A 21205-nucleotide genomic window follows, 5' to 3' on the forward strand; every position below is an offset into this window, starting at 1 on the left:
TCCAGTTGTATTTATGGATTTGATGAACTAGATCTTCCGTGAGTTCCTAGATCATTTCATGGTCGTATTTGTGGACGACATTTTGATTTACTCGCCTTCTGAGGAGGAGCACGAGGAACACGTGTGCGTAGTGCTTGAATTGCTTAAAGCCCATAAGCTCTATGCTAAATTTGGGAAATGTGAATTCTGGCTGAGAGAAGTTAAGTTCTTAGGCCATGTGGTATCCGGGGAAGGGGTGACGGTAGATTCATCCAAGATAGAGGCAGTGCAAGATTGGACACAACCCAAGAATGTCTTTGAGATTCATAGTTTTTTGGGGTTGGCTGGGTATTATCGAAGGTTTGTGAAGGATTTCTCTAAGCTAGCTTCACCTTTAACTAGGCTGACGAGGAACAGAGTCAAATTTGTGCGGGATGAGACTTATGAGAAATCGTTCCAAGAGTTTAAGGTTAGACTTACCATAGCTCCAGTATTGATTATCTCGAAGAGGGGTTTATGCTATTTAGTATATTGTGATACCTCACGAGAAGGTTTGGGTTGTGTATTGATGCAAGAGAGGAGGGTAGTGGCCTATGGCTCACATCAGTTGAAAACACACGAGATGAACTACCCTACTTATGATCTAGAACTAGCAGCGGTGATATTTGCCTTGAAAATTTGGAGGCATTATCTGTATGGTGAGAAATTTGAGGTGTTTTTCGATCATATGAGTCTGAAGTATCTATTTACACAGAAAGACTTGAATTTGAGACAAAAGAGGTGGATAGAGTTTATAGAGGATTATGATTTTGAGTTACGTTATCATCTGGGGAAGGCTAATGTTGTGGCTGATGCTCTGAGTAGGAAATCAATTAGTAGTGTAGCTTGTATCGTCATCCGGGAGTGGGAAATGTTGGGTACTCTCGGGGAGTTTGATCTGTACCTTGGTGAGTCCGTTGAATCTGCAACCTTATTTTCTGTGGTTGCACAACCTACACTTGTAAACTGAGTGTTGGAGGCGCAAAGAGGCGATCTTGAGGTAGAAACCATCAGGGAGAAGATCTCTAGTGAGAAGATAGAACAGGGCTTAAGTGTATATCCTGACTCGAGTATTAGATACCGGGACCGTTTGTTAGTACCGGAATCTTGCCGAGAGGAAGTACTCCGAGAGTTTCACTATTCTCGCCTTGCGGTGCATCCGGGAGGCACAAAGATGTATCATGATCTGAGTTGCCAGTTTTGGTGGAGGTGTATAAAGAAGGATATAGTCGTGTTTGTATCGAAGTGTCTTACTTGTCAACAAGTGAAGGTCGAGCACCAGAGGCTAGCGGGTTTGTTGCAATCCTTGTCTATAGCTGAGTGGAAGTGGAAACATGTCACAATAGATTTTGTTATGGGCCTTCCGAGGACTCAACGGGGTAGTGCTGTCATTTGGGTGGTAGTTGACCGGTTAACCAAATCCATGCACTTTATACCTATGCGTGTGAGTGATTTGGTACACCATCTTGTCGACTTGTATATCAAGGACATAGTGAGGTTGTACGAGGTCCCTGTGATGATCATTTCGGATAGAGATCCGCGTTTCACCGCTCGGTTGTGGTAGAGCTTGCAGAGTGCCTTGGGCACTCGATTGACCTTTAGTACTGTGTATCATTCTCAGACTGACGGGCAGTCCGAACATATTATTTAGATCTTTGAGGACATACTTCGAGGTTGTGTGCTTGATTTTAAAGGGTTGTGGGAGAGGCACCTACCCTTAGTGGAGTTTGCCTATAACAATAGTTTCCAATCGAGTATTGACATGGCACCTTTTGAGGCTTTGTATGGCCGACCGTGTAGATCTCCAGTGTGTTGGGCCGAGGTGGGTGATGCACATTTGTTGGGTCTAGAGTTGGTTCGGGAAATGACGGAGAAAGTGGCACTTATTCGTAAGAGGTTTGTCATGGCTCAGAGTCGCCAGAAAAGTTATGCAGACCATAGGAGGAGACCTTTGTCTCTTGAGGTGGGAGATGATGTCTTTCTAAATATATCACTTAGACAGCGTTTGATGAGATTCGGGAAGAGTGAGAAGTTATCCCCTTGGTTTATTAGCCCTTTTGAGATCCTTGAACGAATTGAGGAGGTTGTTTATCGTTTGGCGCTACCGCCACAATTTTTCGGGGTTCACGACGTGTTTCACATTAGTATGCTTCAGAAATATGGACCGGATCCATCACATGTATTGGATTGGACCGATTTAGAGGTAGATGTGGATGCCTCGTATGAGAGGAGACCGGTGAGGGTCTTGGATAGACGGGACCAAGTCTTTCTAGGCAAGACAATTTCCTTAGTAAAGGTGCTGTGGAAACATCACCGAGTTGAGGAAGCGACTTGGGAACGTGAATTGGAAGTTCGAGAGAAATATCCAGACTTATTTGTTGATATCTAATCATGTATTGAGATTTTGATTTTAATGATGAAAAGTATAAACGTTGTATATGTTATGGGCATCTTGAAAATATGAATTCAATATAAACATTGTGTATGTTTTGAGAATGTGGAATATTGTGGATGTTGTATCACTTTTGGACACATTGTATATGTTGAGAAAATTCTGAAAATTTGGGTTTTGATTAACATTGTAAATGCTTTGGGAAATTGTAAATTTCTTTTAATGTGGGACTTGTGTATCGAGTTGATGAGAATGGATGACTGGGGAATAGTTCATGGTGTGGAACTTGTAAGAGTGGCATAGTGATGAATGGTCTAATGTTGATTTTGAACTTGATTCGTAATTTCGGGGACAAAATTCCTTAAAGGGGGGAGGTTATAGCGATTCCAGTTTTGACTCGTTGTCTATTGTATCCCGGACTCGGGTTGGTATGGTTTAGAGTGGTTATCTATATCTCATTTCACTTGTCTCCCTTCTATTTTGGTTATCGGGTTGTGATTGTGCGTTTAAAACAGGTTGGTTGCTTGTTTTTCCAAACCTGTGATGCCCAAATTTTGGCTCTTCCGCTCGAGTGGGCATTCTTGCGCTCGAGTGGGCTTCACAAATTTTGTTCCTCCGCTCGAGTGAGATTTGTCAAGTCTTAGTATTTGTTTTTGCAGGTCTGCAAATACTGGGAGAATGCATTGGACGCTCGGGCGTCCAATCCCACGCTCGAGCGGGGTCCCTCGTCTACAAAACTTCTAGAAGTACGTATTTTACGCTCGAGTGTCGCTTTTCATGCTCTAGCGAACCTTTGTGTCTGAGGCTCGAGCGTCACTTTTCACGCTCGAGTAGACTGCGTGTATAATAGTCCATGAAGATGATGTTTTGAACCACTTTTTCACTTCTCTCTCTCTCTCTCTAAAACTTTCCAAAAACCAAGTTCTTGAGTTTCTCTCTCTAAAACTTACATTCTCTCATAGATTTTATCTAGATCCATTGATTTTTTCACCCTAGTGCCTTTGAGAAAAAGGTAGAGCATCTCAAGATTTACATTTTGATCCAAATAGATGTGGGTTTTGGCGTTCTTTGAGTTTCTCTCTTGTTTAGCTCATCTTCTTCCTTTGAGGTAGGGATCTTTTTTACACCTCCATATGATATTTAGTTTAGTTATTTGTATCTTGTGTAACAATGATGTGATTTGAGGGTGTTGTAAGCAAACTTAGGGTTTGGGTATAATATGAAAAGAGAGATTGTTGTTGAATATGAGATAAATAAATGTGAGTTGTGAAAATGAGATTATAAGGGTCAAAATGGTTGAGAATGATATTTGGGTTGATATTTGGAACGAGGGGAAACTTTTGCCCTAAAATGACTACCATAATTATTATATATAAATAATTAAAATTGATATTGAAAATGTGAAATTGAGAGGGTATTGATATGAATGATGGGATTAGTTATGTATTTACTCATTCTTTGGAAATTTAAATAAATTATCTGTCATGAGATTGAATATTTGTTTAGAAATAACTGTATTGGGCTATCGATGAAGGATAGTTATGATTGTTGTAGAAATTGCATGAGGATTAGATGGATTGAAACTAATCTTTTGTTGTTTGTCATTGAATATGACTATATTTATATACATTGTACATGTATGACTATGTGGGAGTGGAAGTGGGATGTGCTTCATTGATTGATTTCATGTTAAATACATTGCATATGTATGAATGATTGTTTGGGAGAAGAAATATGATGAACTCCATTATTTGGGAGGAGAAAGGGGATAGACTCCATTATAAGTTAGCCGGAGTGTCCTAGGTGAAAGTTCCGAAATACATGGGTGCCTAGCCCGCGGACGAAATATTCGTAAAATGGCAATTGTAGCGCTTGTACAGCCTACGTTTACATGGGTCCCGTTTGACGACTGTCTGCGGATGAAATATCCGTGAAACAAAAGTTTGAAGTGTTTATATGTTGATAATGTGATTATAGAACTAATGAGTTGTAGTCTCATTTGGGATGTTAAGAAACAATAAAATTGGCTCATGTAATAAATTGAATTGAAGAGAAATGGCTTAAGAATTGAGTTTGGTATTTTATGACTATATAAAAATGTGGATGTCTTTATCACTGACGTTGTATATGCATAGTGTACCAATATCTTTGCTAAGTCTCATATACCGTGTTAAATTATTCCTACTGAGCTATGGCTCACCCTATTTGGGGAACACCATTTTCAAGTATTGAGGGCATGCCTCCGCTAAGACAATAGCTGAGAGAGACTTTTGGAAGCACGAGCTTCTTATTTTGATTATGTATTCTTTTTGTATAGCCAAGGGCTTATTTGTAAGAGATAGTCTCTCTTTTGTTGTAACCAAGCCAAGACTTGGAAAGGTGTAAGCCCGAAGGACACTTATTTATGTTGAACTCTTGTATTATGAACTTCTTGTAATGAAAAAACTTTTTAATCTGATTTATATTGTCATTTATGTACGTCCTTGGGTTATATTTATTGTGTACTTTTGGGGGCATGACAGAACCACTCCTCACATTACCAACAAATCTTTTTTTTAATAAATTTAAAAATGCTGTTACATTCCACCACCGCCAGACTTTCATTAGACAGTCACTAAAGACTCACCAGAATGTTCAACATCACCGAAAAGTCGCTGAAGTATCACTGGAAGTTCGTCGGAGTATTATCGTAGTGTTCTGAACGTCATTGGATGTCAAGAACGTAGTTAGAGATTCATTGGAATGGCCAGAATATTGTCAAAAAAATAAATAAATGGAGGAATTAGAGTGAAAAAACAAAGAAAAGTGTGCTAAATATTGATAAATTGAAGGGAAAAGGGTAAATAACACTTACACCCGCTGAAATTTGGGTTTTATACATATTACCTCCTGACGTTTGAAAAATTACACTGACCCCCCTGTCATTGTAATTATTTAGACGGAATTAATGTTAGTATCAAAAAGATGTTGAATTCATATACTCTCTTTTCTTACTTTGCTTTACTTATTCTGAGTTTTTTTTTTCTTTTTTTCTTTTTTCCTTACCTTTCCTTTTCCCTTTTTTTTTTCCAATGTAATTTCTTCTATTTTGCTACCAGGAGTTGTTGTCTTTTATATAAACATAGGGGTTTGTGAAATGAGACTATTAACTACAGAGGTGAAAATGTAATTTCTATAACATTAGGGGGTGGGATGCAATCGTACCAAATCTTAGGGGGTGTCTGTATAATTTATCCAAAGAAAAACAAACAGAAATAATGGGAAAAAATATATATTATGTTTCAATTTTTGTAGAGTTTAAGTAAATAATATTCAACATTGATTAAACTAAAAAACAAGCTTTGAAACTATAAAATGTTACAATTTTAAAGTATGATCCTATTTAGTATTTATCTTTATTAATCAAACTGGAAACACATGTTATGAAACTGCAAAAATTTTCAGTTTTAAAGCATGATTCATTTTAGCACAAAAAAAATAAAATTGTAAAATTTTACAGTTTTCATTGACTGTAACTAAAACTTGAAAACAACTTACTCATAATTTAAAAATTTTCTCCATTAAAATAAGAAAATAGAAGTGTGTAATAGAGAAAATGTAGAAAAATTGAGAGATCGAATGAGAGAAATAGATATAGAGAGAATATTGTACTCCGACAACTATTTTGCTTTAGATCTAGTCGGATTTGATATAGATCTACTTATTTTCTTCGCCAGAAACTTGTCTCCTTCGCCGTCGGTGAAGGGAAGTAAGGAGTCAGTGGTCGATAGTTGCTAGTGAACTCCAATCAATAGTAGTCGTTGATCGCCGATGACTATCAATTAGAAAGAGAAAGAGAAAAAACAAGGTATAGTCCCTGGTTGCCGAAAACCAAGAAGAGAAAGAGGTAGAGAAGAACGAAGAAGAAAAATACGTAGTGGACTTTTGAGAGTGTTCAAAAGGTTGTGAGACTAAATAGACTTCTGTTTTTTTAAGTAAGACTTCCAAGTAATTTGCCATAATTCTATTAAAAAAAATTACAAAATTTGACCAAACTAATTATATATATAATAATATAAATATATATTAAATAAAGTAAAGTGAATCCACACCTATATATCTATAAGGGCAAATTGCACTAATGGTCCTTGTAATTTGGGATTTCTCACTTTGGTCCCTAACCTTTTAATTGTATTATATTTGACCTGAATTTTGAATCTCGTTTTAAATAAGAATAATTGAAAACAATATTCCTTTACAAACAAAAAATGCTCCATTTTAAGGATAAAGTTGTCAATTTAATAAAATATAAACTAGTTTGAACAAAATAAATGCCAAAAAATTATTTTTAAATTTTAAAAATTATTTCTACGTACCAAAAATAAAATTATATAAAAATGATAAATTTTTTATGTTTTTATTATTTTTATTTTTTTACCAAATTAATTTTTAGTAAGTGCTTGGATGATGATCATGTAATGTGTGGTTATTTTTGTTGATAATTTTTTATAGTTATCATGTAATAGATAATTATTTTTGTTATTAACAGATATTTTTGAATGATTATTAGACTTTTAATGTGTAATCGATATGTTTAATATATAAAATATTTTTAATTTTGAATTTTTTGATTTAATAATAATATCAAATTTATTGTCATAGTTAACTTTTGAAAAAATAGAAACCAATTTAACGAAAATAAATATATAAAAAAAATTAATTTTAAAAAATTATTTCTACCCCCTCCCAAAAGATAAAATTATATAAAAATGATGTGTTTTTAATTTTTTTCACCAATTTAGTTTTTAGTTTCTTAGAAATTTTTTCTAAAAATAGATTTTCAAAACTAAACCGACAGAGCTTTATAACCAAAAAAATGCCATTACATTTCAAACGACATACAAATTAATCAATACAAAATAAGTTGTATGACGATTTTACCACTGAAATGGACTGCTTGCAAATGAAACATATTTGATTGTTCTTAATTAGAATAATATTCAAAATTTAGAGTCACAAGTATCACAATTGAAAAGTTAAAGACCAAACTGACTTGTAATTCTATTTCCACACACCAATTCATCTCAATTCACACACTTCATGAAAAATTTTCTTATTATAAATTTTTCCTACAATAAAAATACTATATTCTCCCTATCTTTTTCCACCAAACCCTAATTATAAAATACCACAGCCATCTTTTATCGACAATGCCACTTTTTTCCTTCGCTGTCTTCTCTTGTCATCATTTTTTTCTTCCACCTATCACTACAAGAAAAAGCATTTTTGCCGACCACTTTTAGCTACCAAAACTAATTTAGTCGCCAAAAGTCACGGAATTGGCTACCAAAAATAATATTAGTCGGCAAAAGTCAACTTTTTAGCTTCTAATTTTTTTTAGTAGGGGAATGTTGATTATTGGCTACTAAAAAAATTTAGTAGCTAAAGATATTACAATTGGCGACTAAAACAATTTTTAGTAGCTAAGCATATGACAATTGGCGACTAAATAAAAATTTAGTAGCCGTAGAGGTACTTTTAGCTACTAAATTGTTTGGTAGCCGAATGAAAAAAAAAAATTTAATTTTTAATCTTTCCCGACCAAACTTTTGGTCGCCAAATGTCAAGTTTCGGCGACAAAATTTCCTTTAGTCGCTGTATACCTACTTTCGGCTACTAAATTGTTTGGTAGCCAAATGAAAATAAAAAAATTAATTTTTAATCTTTCCCGACCAAACTTTTGGTCGCCAAATGTCAAGTTTCGGCGACAAAATTTCTTTTAGTCACTGTATACCTACTTTTGGCTACTAAATTGTTTGGTAGCCGAATGAAAATAAAAAAATTAATTTTTAATCTTTCCCGACCAAACTTTTGGTCGCCAAATGTCAAGTTTCGGCGACAAAATTTCTTGTAATCGCTGTATACCTACTTTCGGCTACTAAATTGTTTGGTAGCCGAATGAAAATAAGAAAATTAATTATTTTTATTTTTATTTTTATTTTTATTAAGAGGTTGTACACCCACCATCCAAAAATATTAATATCTTATTTTTTTTATTATCTCAAAATATTAATTTTTTAAAAAAATTAATTATTAAAATAATATGAATTTCTTATTTTGTCCTTTTTTTAAATCCATTAATAATACAAAAAGTACAATTATGACAATTGATATGTCTAAAAAAATATACTATCAAAAGGTAATTTTGAAAAATTAATATTTTTAAAATGTAATAATTGTATTATAAAAAGAAATTAAATTCTGAAAATAGATTATTATTTTTAGATGGAAGAAGTAGTCGGCTTTCATTTGATGGTTGAACACATCTTTTAATAATTGGGCCCTCACGCGAAAGGTATGCTAAAATGGGCAACTTGTTATTGGCTGTTTGTCGATTGTTTTACATTGCAAAAATTTAAAGGCATAGTTACAGGTCAGTCTGATGAATTTAATTTTTAATAATAAATTTATTATTTTTAAAAAGTACAATTAAACTATTTATACTTTTTACATCATCATATTTCAATAACACTAATAAATTAAGAATAAATCAAAATTCACAAATAAAAGACAAAATATCCCAATTATTTATCATTTTAATAAATTTTTCAATATTATTACCAGTACTAATGAAATAATCATTTTACAGACACAAAACATATATTTAAAAAGTTTTAAAAAAATTTCATTATCAAAACGAGGGCTAAGTGTGTAAAAAAAATTCACTCATGACTTATGAGTAAATAAATCTAATTTGTAAGACTTATTGATATTATTTCAAATTTTAAAATTTTTCTTAATTTTTTAATAATTAATTTTTTCAACTTTTTAAAATTATTTTTACGTTATACACGGTTAACAATAATCAAACACTATTGTTAATTTAAATTTGGAGGGAAACATTTACACTACCACTACCACAACTTCACCACTAATCTCTTTCGCGAGGGCTAAGTGTGTAAAAAAAATTCACACTTTTTGCGAGGGCTAAGTGTGTAAAAAAAATTCACTCATCATGACTTATGAGTAAATAATACATATTTGTAAGACTTATTGATATTATTTCAGATTTTAAACTTTTTCTTAATTTTTTAATAATTAATTTTTTCAACTTTTTTAAATATTTAAAGCAAATTTGTTTATTTTTTAGATTCACTTAATTTAGATATATATTTTTTTTTAAATTTGAGGGATTTATAAAAGTAATTGGCGATTTAATGCTAATTGAACTAAAGGCCTAAGCTGGGGCTGTGCGTATATATTTTTTAGTTGTACGTTAATGATTTTGACTGCTAAAATATGCTTGAGAAAATGATTTTGACTGCTAGTTACAACTGAATAATAAATTAATTAAATCCACTTGACACATGATTTGTTCATCTGTCTTTATCTATGAGAAAATATACATATTGCATGTTCTAAAATTCTAAAAAATTGATTAGTGCCTAGTTAGTCATACAGGAGTCCCAAAAAAAAAAAACACGGGTTGAGTTGGCTTATAATTTTTTTTTAAAAAAATTTTCCTTCTTTTTTTTTAATTTTCTTTCTTTCTTTTCTTTCTTTTCTTTCTTATTATATATATATATATATATATATATATATATATATATATATATAATAAGGGAGGAAGGTTTTTGAAAATATGTTAAAATGTATAAGAGATACATTTCATTTGAATGGTTGGGATGATTCCTAATCAATATCTAAGGGTCCAGATTAAATTTTTTCCCGCCCAAACACTCTCTACCCTCTCTCTCGCCCACGTCTGCCAAACACGTCTCTTAGAACTCTATCTCTCCACGTTCTCTCTCACGTTGGTGGATCTCTATCAATGTGTTGTAGTACAGAGAAAGAAAGAGATGGGTGTTGTTGTGTTCACACACACTCTCTCTCTGTCTTTCTCATCTCTCTCTAGGGTTCTCACTCTCGATGCCGCCAAACCTGCCCTAATGCCGCCGTCGCACTACCGCTACCAGAACCACCGCCAACCACATCAACCACGCCCCTCTTCTGCAGTAGCACCGTAGTTCGCATCTGCCGCTCTCTTCCGTGTTCACCACTCGATGGTGCCGTTGTTTCGGTGCCGTCGCTTCTAGATCTAGATCCACCACTCCTCTACCGATGATTTCACCACAAACACTCTCAACCGATGATTTCACCACTGCCGCCTCAGAGAATCTTCTGCAGACTCTCTGTTTTTCCCGCACAAAAACAGCATGGGGTTTGAACTACGCTTCGATTTCGCTTAGATTTTCTTTGCCCTTTCTTCCTATTTTAATCTATTTTTATGTTTTTGTTTTTTTCCCCTAAAATTTGTATATTTATATAATATCAAATGGCCCAAAACTGACACCATGAAGAAGAAGCTTGTAGACGTCCCCGAACGCCCCGGGAGGAACGAGCTCCCGTTCTGTTCATTTGGGGTCACTACAGCTCAGGACTCTCAAATGTCACGGTTCTAAGTCTGAACCAAAGAGTCCAAATCCGGCAAATCGTTTTGAGAAAAACAGATTTTTGAAAGAAGTGTCAAACATGGACTGCTTTGCCAGATACAGAGTGGCCACCTAAATATTTTATTTTTGGGAAATTTAGGAAACCCTGACTCGTTTGCCTAAGGCCACATGTCTGTCATCACCAAAGTTGCCTCGGCTCGGGAACTTGGGTACGATTGGGGAAGGTCACTTCGTGAGCAACCCCGCTCGCCCGGTCAGAGACCAGCCTCTACTAACCATGATATCTATTTTTGAAAACATTGTATGTTCTTATTCCGGTTATTAGCCTAGGTTACTATGTGATGCGCACAGCATACAAGTATAGACTGAGTCGTCTGAATTGGAACAAAACATTTCATGTTTATTTGTTTGAAAATGGTTTGATGGTGCTACCCGCAGGTAGGCTAAGACGTGGATTTGCCACCCTCGGGTGGGCTTAGAAAATAATGGTTTTGCCACTATCTAGTGGGCTTAAAACAAACATTTGATGAATTGTTCCAATCCAAATAACCCAACCTTCACCCACAGGCATTCAGGCAGTTATATCACATAAGCAAAATAGCCTCATGGTAAGCATGCTATTCATAGCAGTCACTTACACGCATGCAAGGATGCTAAAGCATAAAAACTCACCGAGTACTCCAAGCCAAAACAGAAACTACATTAGAAATCATACATGATCCTAAGTATACAGAAATGCCTAATGCAACACATGCAAAAATGCAAACTATAGCAGGCTCGGCTATTCTAAACATGGCATATGGAATGCTACAGCTAACATGTATTCAATTTGAAATTGAAAATACAATGTAGTTAGTATGATGCGCCGAGCCCGGTGCATGCAAAACAGATGAATGATGCAAACATGCTGTCATACTGTATGCTAATTGAAATATGCCCTAATCTAACCATCATAAGAAGGTAAATAAAAGGGAAGAAAGACGTAGGGTTGCAAGACATACATCACACTCACCCACACTTATTACAATTATGCCCTCGTATAGAGGGTCCGAATAAATAATACAGTCCCGAATAAAAGAATATTACAGTCCAAATAATACAGTCCAAATAATGTACAAATTCCTAATTAATTAACAAATTAACTAAGAAAATAAATAAACCGGCATGCAAGCCAGGGACTGCCTTGATTCCATTCCGGATGATGAATGATGCATGCCCGGGTTGCCTTTGCGCGAAAATCCATGACGATGCCCCAATTAGCCTCTGTTTACACCTTTTCTTGAAATGCGCGCCAAGCTCCAAAAAGTTGCTGATTCTTCATTTTGCTGCAACAGAGAGCAGGAAAGGGGCATGGCAATGTATTTTCACAGATATATGCATGCCTCGATCCTCGTGCCACCAATCACGCATATCGATGCATGATGGCCGAGGAGTCGAAATGTGCAACTCAATATAGAATGAATGCACGTGTAAACACAACAAGAACCTAACTCCATCATAGATGATCCGGAGTGTCAGTGACTTGGAATTGAAACATGTTCCGTCACTCGGAGTACGAAACGTACCTCGTTTCCCGTGCCCGGGCTAACTCCTATCCCGAACACGATGCAATATGCATGACATGCATGAAATGCAACTAAGATACAATCCTAACATACACAATGTTATGGAATGGCATACACGCTGCACGAGGTAATACACAACCGAGCATGCACAATGCTATGGATGAAATGGCATACGCAATGCAATAATGGGCTTACATCAACATGAGAGAGCCTCAGCCACACTCACATAGGAGGCCATCAGATGAAAACAAGACAACTCGAAATGCGTGCACGCGTGCACGCAAATCGAGGACCGACCCTCAGGCACCGAAATGCCACTCTAATGAGACATGGCAAAGACATGGAATATGGCACACTATAATGCAAAAATCAGAGGTAAAATGAGATGCAAAACAGTCCCGAAACCCGGTAAAATGAAACCCGATGCATGGAACGAGCCCCAAAACATGGATTTTGGCACATGAAATGGCCTATAGCTATGCAATGCATGCATAATTTGAACATAAGATGAAAAGACAGAAGCAAGGCAGCCCCTAGATAAGAATTTTTACAGTTCAAATCATGGCCAAACAGCAAACACAAATAGGGCAAAAATAGCATGCAAAAATGGCCCTAAATGTGAGATAATGAAGCAAGTGGTAGATGCAAAGCCCAAAAAGAAAAAGGCTCTTCTAAAACACTTAATAGGGACCAAAAATATGGCTACTTACAGTTTATGGAAACCCCCAAAACAATATACAAGTATGCTCAACATGCCATGCAAGATAGGGCCCAAAAGAGGTCAAAACACAAAGTATACAAAACATTCATCAAACAGCCAAAGACCCTCAATGAAACATGACAAAGAGGTCAAAATATGGCCACTTTCAGTTCTGACCAAGGTCCAAAAACAGAAGAACAATAGGCTAACAAGTCATGCAAAAATGGAGCCAAAGAAGGGATATAAAGGCAAGTGGCACATGGAGGTCCCAAACAGTGATGAGCCCTTCTTCAATGTTGGAGAAGGACTCAAAATAAGCTCACTTACAGTTTACATCATGCTCCAAAACAGACCACACATAGGCCAAAAATACTATGCAAGATTATGGCATACAAGAGGGATAATGAAGCAAGTGCAAGATAGGGACCTCAAATGACAAAATTTCATTAATGAAACATGAAATAGAGCTCAAATAAAGGGTACTTTCAGTTTTGGCCGGAGCTCAAAACAGCAAGCAAACTAGCTAGAAAAATGTTGCTAAATTAAGCTCAAAAAGAGGGAATTGATGTTTACCCTTGAAGACCAACCCTTGATTGCTTCTTGGCTTGAGAAGTGATGCTTCCTAGCTGCTGGAAATCTCCCCAAATTGCTAGAAATGGAGTAGTGGTGGTGATGCTAGATAGTGGTGTGAAAATGGGGTAGGGTTTGGGTGTTTTTTTGAAGGAAAATGGATAAGATGGAAGGGGATATGCATGCAAGAGCCTAAGGCAATTTTTTCCAACCTCAAAACCAGAGCTGGAGGCTCTGTTATATAGGAAAAAGGAGGGGAAAAAGAGGGGGAAAATTGGGGGGGAAAATGGATCAAGTTTCCCCCCAAAAACTTGGCCCTCCGGATACAGAATCTGGGGGGTCAAATAGGTCAGTTCTGAACTAAGCAGGGGGCAAGGATCAAGGCCGGCCAGTTATCTCAGTTGCAGGTGGCCGGCCGGCCACCTCCCATGGCCGGCCGGCTAAGGGTCAAAAGGGCCAAGTTGAATTAATGGCCGGCCACTTCAAATTGGTGTCCTCCCAGGTTCCCTCAACACAACCCTGTGGTTCAAAATTGTCAACTGTAAAACAGGAGAGAGAATAGGCCACTTTTAGGAGGGGTTCAAAAGGGTCAAGCAACATTAGTGGCCGGCCACCAACTTTTAGGGTTCTCCCATGTGTGTACATCACAAATATGTGGTTAAAAGTTCAAGAAAATGGCCCAAAGGTGTTCAACATTGGCTTGGAAGTGAGAAAAACGGGCGTCGGAGGGCGCCGGAGGATATATAACTGGTTGCTGAAACAATTGCTGGCCTCCCACCCTTCTACGGCCTTCCTGGTGATGAAACAGAGGTACCTGCCAAAAATGAACGGAAATCGATGCAAAACGAATGTTCGGGGGCCAGAACACGCAGTTCGGGGCCCCAAAAACTGCCTGTTAAGCACCGAAAGTGGCACTCGACCACGAAGTGGGTCTCTCCAACCTCAGTGTCCCTCAAAAGGGAGTAAATAAGATGTATGACAAAACTCGGAGCAATAGGAGATGGTTAAGCGGTCCCGAACCGAGGCACAAGGCCAACGGTTCCGAAAATCGGGAACCGGGCCCCGAAATGGGCAAAATGGCCTACAGCCACAAAATGTAGCCCACGGCCACTGAGAGATGGTCTACGGGACCTCTCCCTCCCCTCAGGAAAAGAAACAGAGAAAAACCGAGTCTGGTTTGCAAACCGAGGCAAGGCACAGAAGAGGGTTCGGAAATCCGGAGGCAGGGCTCACGGCCGCGACTCTGAGACTTCTAAACGAGCATAATATGTAGTATCACCGAGCGCTCAACTGGTGACGTCTGAGTCTTAAGGTCGGTCAAAAATAGGGTGTCTACAAAGCTCGATACCCGTTTTCCCGCTGTAAGTTTCTCTCTCTTTCTTTACTATGTTTTTTATTTTTGCATCTGCAATCGATGCAGATGCGTATATGATTTTGAATTTTTGTTTTTTTGGGGGGTTTGTTTTGTGTGTGTACCAAATAAAGTAGATGGGTGTTCATTATTGGATTTTGTGGAATCTGAGTTATGCTTTGTATAGAGTTTAGGATTGCTGATTGTTAGCATGACTGTGACATTAGGGCTTTAATTTCTAAAATTTGAAGTTATTTATGTATGTGTTTGTATTTGATTTGGGTGTTCTATGCAACTATGAAAATGTTTGAGACCCCTAAAAAGCTGCCTCAATTTGACCCAGGGGCATAATAAGTGTCAACTTTTGATTTGTCACACACTCAACCATATAGGTCCCAACTCCCTTTCTACATCATTGTGAGTCTCAATTTTGGGTCTTTAGCATTTCTCATGGAAGTATATGATTGTGTCATGTTTTGCTTTGAATTTCGGATGGATTGTCTTTGGCTTTGTTGTTATTAGGATTTTCATTGCTTTGGGTAGGTAGGTAGTAACTTTGATTGTGTATTTGGTGTTTTATAAAAATTTCGTATTTATTACAGAAGGCACATGCACAATCCGTATGCAAAGATAAAAACCTGTACCCTCAATACAAAAACAACCTATTCTGAAACCTCTATAAAATTCAAAAATTGGTCTAAATGATAGTTGAGGAATTTGGTTTCTAGGATTAATTATGATGGTTGAGCAAAAGAGGTCATAGGTAGGATAAGTTATAAATGGAGATAACAAGTTGGAATTTTCATGTCCTTGGGTCTAGGAGTAGGAGAAGTGCAGTGAAAGATACTTTGATCAAGAATAATCCAGATATTGTAATCTTTCTAGAAAGTAAAATTGAAATTTTTTTAGGAGCATTTGGGGGACTTGGAATAGGAGTTAGGAGGCCTTATCTTTCAGTAGTAGATCCTTCGGGGATTTTGGTCGGTAAGCTACAAGTAGTATTTAGGGTGTTTTTTGTCTATAAAGTTTAGAGATTTTGATGACAACGGTGAGTGGCTTAGCTTATGGGGGTTTATGGTCCTAAGTCCTAGGTTTAGATGGTCGTTTGTTGGAGTTAATTGGTTTGTTTGGGTTGTGTTCGCCAAATTGTTGTGGGAGGTGATTTTAACGTTAATGGATTTGCTTCAAAAAAGTTGAATGGGGATGGAGTCTCAAGGCGTATGAGAGATTTTGATGCTTTTATTACGAATTGTGAGTTGGTTGATCCACATTTGTAGTAGGCAAGGCTTTTTTCTTATAATTGCATAACAATATTTCTCTTATATGTTATTTATTTATTTATTTTTATTTGACTATTTTATTGGTGAAGTAAAATAGATGACTGTTTTTTTTTTATTGGTGAATATTATAAATTTTATATGTTTATTTCTTAATTTGTATTAAGGTTAGGCGGGGTTGTTATTTTTAATTGAGAGTTCTGTGTAGATATTCTCATTATAAACATACATTTTGTTTGGTGATACACACTATAAATATTTGTAAACCTTTCATAATTACAATATTAGGTAATTATGGATGAAAAATAATTTAATCATTTGAGTTTAAAATGAATGAAATTTAATAATTTAATCAATTGAGTTTAATAACAATATTAGATGATTACGGATGGAACATAATTTAATCAATTGAGATTAAGGTACATAATATTTTAGATGGACTTACGATAATTCCCACCACTTATATAATAAAAAAGGACCACATAATTAAATAAGACTTACCTTCATAAATCTAAATTATAACGTTATAAGTTTTAGTATCCAAAATTTAACATAAAAATTTTGCTATAAATTAAACTGAACCATTCGTAAGAATTCTTTATTTTGTTTTATTTTATTTTATTTTATTTTATTGGCCTTTATAGATTTGGCCTCTTCTTCTTGGGGTAGCAAAGCATGTTTTGAGGGGGAGAGAGAGAGAGAGAGTGAGTATGTGTTTTAAAATTTGAAATTTGAAAAAGTGAGGTGAGCGATAAAGGATGGATGGATGGGTGGGGGTGAAGAGTTTTTTTTTTTTTTTTTTTTTTTTGGCCTGTTGTGGCATTTGGGCACAAAGTGTCTTTTGTTGTCCATCACTGCCACCGCCACCGCCACCGCCACCGCCACCGTCGCCTCACTTTCTTGGGAACAAATTACGTTTTTGTTTTTGTTTTTGTTAGTATTTATTTTATACAAAATATAAAAAAATAATTAAAATGTATTATTTACTATAATTTGAGTTCAAATACTCAAAATACATAAAAACACATAAATCATGCAAAATTATAAAATTTGAAGAATCCTTGACTGCTACTAAATGTTTGATTCAAAATATAGTATAATGATTCTGTTTCTAATTCACAAAGTGGTAATGTTTTTTTTTTTTTTATCCAGTTAAATTCTCAACCTTAGAGCATTCTTTGTTTTTTTAGAAAATTTGTGTTAGAATGTTTGGTGCCACTTTTGCCAATAACTTATGAGATTTTGTTTTGTTAGGAAAGAGTTGTTCGATGTGAATCATGTGGTGCTGCGGAACCGGGGACATGCGAAGGTATCTTTCATGTTTTAATCCTTTTTATTTTCTGATTACACTGAAAAGTTTGAATGGTCATGACCGCTGGACACATTGAAGTATTGCTAAAGTTTTGTTCATTTTTTTACCTTTCAGGTCACTTTGGGTATATAGAATTACCAATTCCAGTATATCATCCTTCCCATGTGAGCGAACTAAAGCGGTTGTTGAGCCTGGTTTGCTTTAAGTGCTTGAAGTTGAGAAGTGGGAAGGTAATGGATATGTTTATAGAAGGCTCCACGTAAAATCTATTTGTCATAAGTAATTAAATCATTTTGCTTTCTTAATTGAGAGGGTAGCAGATTGTTGTGTTGTGTTATGGTAAGAATTTGAAGCTCTCGGTGATTATAGATCATTCTGCCATAATATATCCTATATTTGATTATTTAATAAAGGAAGTTGGTAGACATTTGAGTATGGTCACATATGTGGTGGCCCTTTTCTAAAAGTGTTGTGTGAATGTCATTATTTTTCTATTGTTTCTCTGATACATTTAATTTTATAAATTGTTTCTCTCTCTTTATTTTAACTAAAATGTAGAGTTAATTTGTGGAACTGATATCTCAACATAGAAGTGTTATATGTAAGAATATCTATGTCATTAACAGGGAAAGCTTTTAAGCCTTCTTAACATTTTATAGGCACCAAACTAATGAAATTTTTTTTTTTTTTTTTCAGATGATTTTGGACATACAAATGTGGATATATAATTTTTTGACAATTACGGGAGGGCATTGTTTTTATACCTCTATTTGTATATATAGTGGTTCGAACAAATTAATTTGGTTATTTTTGTATTATGTATGGATTTAAATTATTGACGTTGGATTAGACTTGGAGTGTATGGAATTTGTATGGATTATTGACCCTAATATATTTTAGTGTTGATGGATTATATTGTTTATACAGGGTACAGGTTGTAATTTAAATTATTGACGTTGGTTATTCATGTATTATGTATGGATTTAAATCATGGTTATTCATGTATTATGTTGAATGCTTTTATGGTTGATAATATATTTTAGTGTTGATGGATTATATTGTTTATACAGGGTACATGTAATATAAATGAATACAAGTTGTTTATAATTTTTTTTTTAAAAAAAAAAAACAGAAAATTATTTGGCCACCAAATGTTTTGGTAGCCAAATAGGTAATCAAAAGTTTTGGCTACTAATAATTTAGTAGCAAAAACATAACCCAAAATGTTTTTGCCATCAAATAATTAGTAGCTAAAAAATTTGAGAATGAGAGAAATAAACTATTGGCTACTAAATTTTTTAGTCACGGAAAAAAGGGGTATCATTTGGCGACTAAAACTTTTGGTGGCAAAAAGTAAAGAAATGAATCTTAATAGGTTTTTGGCTACGAACAGTTTTAGTCGGCAAAAGTCACCACGCCTAAGGTAGAACTTTTAGTGACTAAATGGTTAGTAGCCAAAAGTTTAATAAAATGAAAAATAATATTTTTGGCGACTAAATTCTTTAGTCCCTAAATGTAGTAATGTTGTGACTAAAACTTATTCCCGACAAAAAGTTTTAGTCGCTGAAAATTTAATTTATTTTATTTGAACATTTTTGGCGACTAAATATTTAGTCGCCAAAATATACCCTTTCCCGACTACTCAGAGTTTGGTAGCCGAATGTTCACTTTTGGCGACTAATATTTTAGTCGCCAAAAGATAACCTTTGCCGACTAACCAGAGTTTAGTAGCCAAAACGTTCACTTTCAGCGACCAAAAATAGTTTAGTCGCCAATACTATCGCCGACAGGCTATAGGCAACGACTTTGGCGACAAAAAATATTAGTCGCTAATTTGTTTCGGCGACCAAAAATGGGGCTTTTGGCGACCAATATTTTGGTCGCCAAAAGTGGCATTTCCTGTAGTGTATGACCACCTTCCGTCAAGAACCATACACTCCTACAAACTCTACAATGTGAGTCACCCACAAGCCCCTCGGCAATGGAGGGTTAAGTGTAGGGTAGTGGCAACGGGGTGAAGCGAGTGGATAGAAGAAAATTAGGGTGACATTTGATTTGATTTTCTAAAATTATTAATCTAGTTTGACAAAAATAAACATCAAAAATATATTTTTGAATTTTTAAAATTTATTTCTATCTGTCAAAAAAGATAAAACTATATAAAAAGAACAAGTGTTTTTTATTTTATTTTTTTCTTTCTTTTCACCAAATTATTATTTTTAAATTTCTAGAAAAAAAAATTCAGAAAACAAATTTGGAAACCAAACCAAACATGGCCTAGAGTTTCAAAATTGAAGATATAGGTATTGCTAGAATAAAGAGATGTATACTGTATTGCGAATTTTTATTTTTTTGATATGTGAACTAAGAAAGTTTTCATTAAGTATGCGTAATACAGATAAGGATAAATTACAAACACACTTCTTAAAGTTTAATTAAAATATGAACCGCCCATGTGATTTTGAAAATTGCATTCTATCCCTTGAGGTTTTTAATTTCATAACAAATCGCCCATTGTATTAATAAATTTTCAAGTCAATTAACAGTTTTTAATGATATTAAAAATATGTTTCAATTAATAATTTAGGTAGTTTTATTATTACATAGGAGAGCAATTATGAATTTCATTTTTTTAATTAATTCTGTTAAATAAAAAATTTTAATAAGGGGGTATTTGTAATTTTTCAAACTACATAGGACAATATGTATTTTAAGCAAATCTGAAGGAGTGTATTTGTAATTTACCCTAATTTACCCGAAATTTGGGATCCAGTTGTGCCTTGGCACAGCAAGTTGCTGTGAGGCCCATTGAGGGCATGTTCCGAGTCATTTTCGATGATCTAAATTGTTCATATTGTAAAGTTCGTCAAGCAGATTATTCATACAAAAAATCAAATTAATTGGACATTTGTAATCTCATAATAAGAGCACATTTATTTTTCAAAAAATAAACAATTATCATGATTTTAATATTTTTTAAAAACAATTAAGACTTAATCATTGAGTTACAAATATCCGATTAATTTAATTTTTTATATGAATGATATACTCGATAAGCCTTACAATCTAAACTATTCAGATTATCAAATTACACTCAATAAATACCTCTACAAACTCTTATAACAAGACTACTATATCATAAAGCACAGCAGCAACCATCAATCCAATCGAGCAAGGATCCTCTAGAGTGATTTTTTCCTAAAGTTTCCTAGAGTGCTACATTATGTGGTTGAGATTTACTGACAAGTCACATCAATTTTTCTAATGTGACTTACCAGTAAATCTCAACCACACAATATAACACTCTAGGAAACTTTAGGAAAATTTCACTCTAGAGGATCCTTGGTGCAATCGAATTTGCCTATATATATATATATATATATTATAGACCAGCAATAATTTAGGACCCCACAAAATATTACATCCACAACCCTCACTCACTTATAATTGATTCAAATAAAATATATATATATATATATATATATATATATATAAACACATCATTAATCTACATGAATATGAGATGAGGAGAGTCTCTCCATAATGGATCCCAGATTATAATAGACAGGACAGAGGGGCGTGTGTTCC

At 34.9% G+C, this 21205-nt stretch overlaps 1 long non-coding RNA gene across 1 annotated transcript; it reads left to right on the top strand.

Annotated features, from left to right (window-relative positions):
* The first annotated feature begins 17729 nt into the window (after window positions 1–17729).
* LOC145804640 (uncharacterized) lies at window positions 17730–18537 on the top strand. Its single transcript, XR_014346843.1, has 2 exons — window positions 17730–17847; window positions 18314–18537. It is a non-coding gene; the product is annotated as an uncharacterized LOC145804640 (long non-coding RNA).
* The last annotated feature ends 2668 nt before the right edge of the window (window positions 18538–21205 follow it).

The sequence above is a fragment of the Camellia sinensis genome, chromosome 12 (genome assembly GCF_055761805.1).
Source record: "Camellia sinensis isolate YWXY chromosome 12, ASM5576180v1, whole genome shotgun sequence".
Taxonomy (NCBI): domain Eukaryota; kingdom Viridiplantae; phylum Streptophyta; class Magnoliopsida; order Ericales; family Theaceae; genus Camellia; species Camellia sinensis.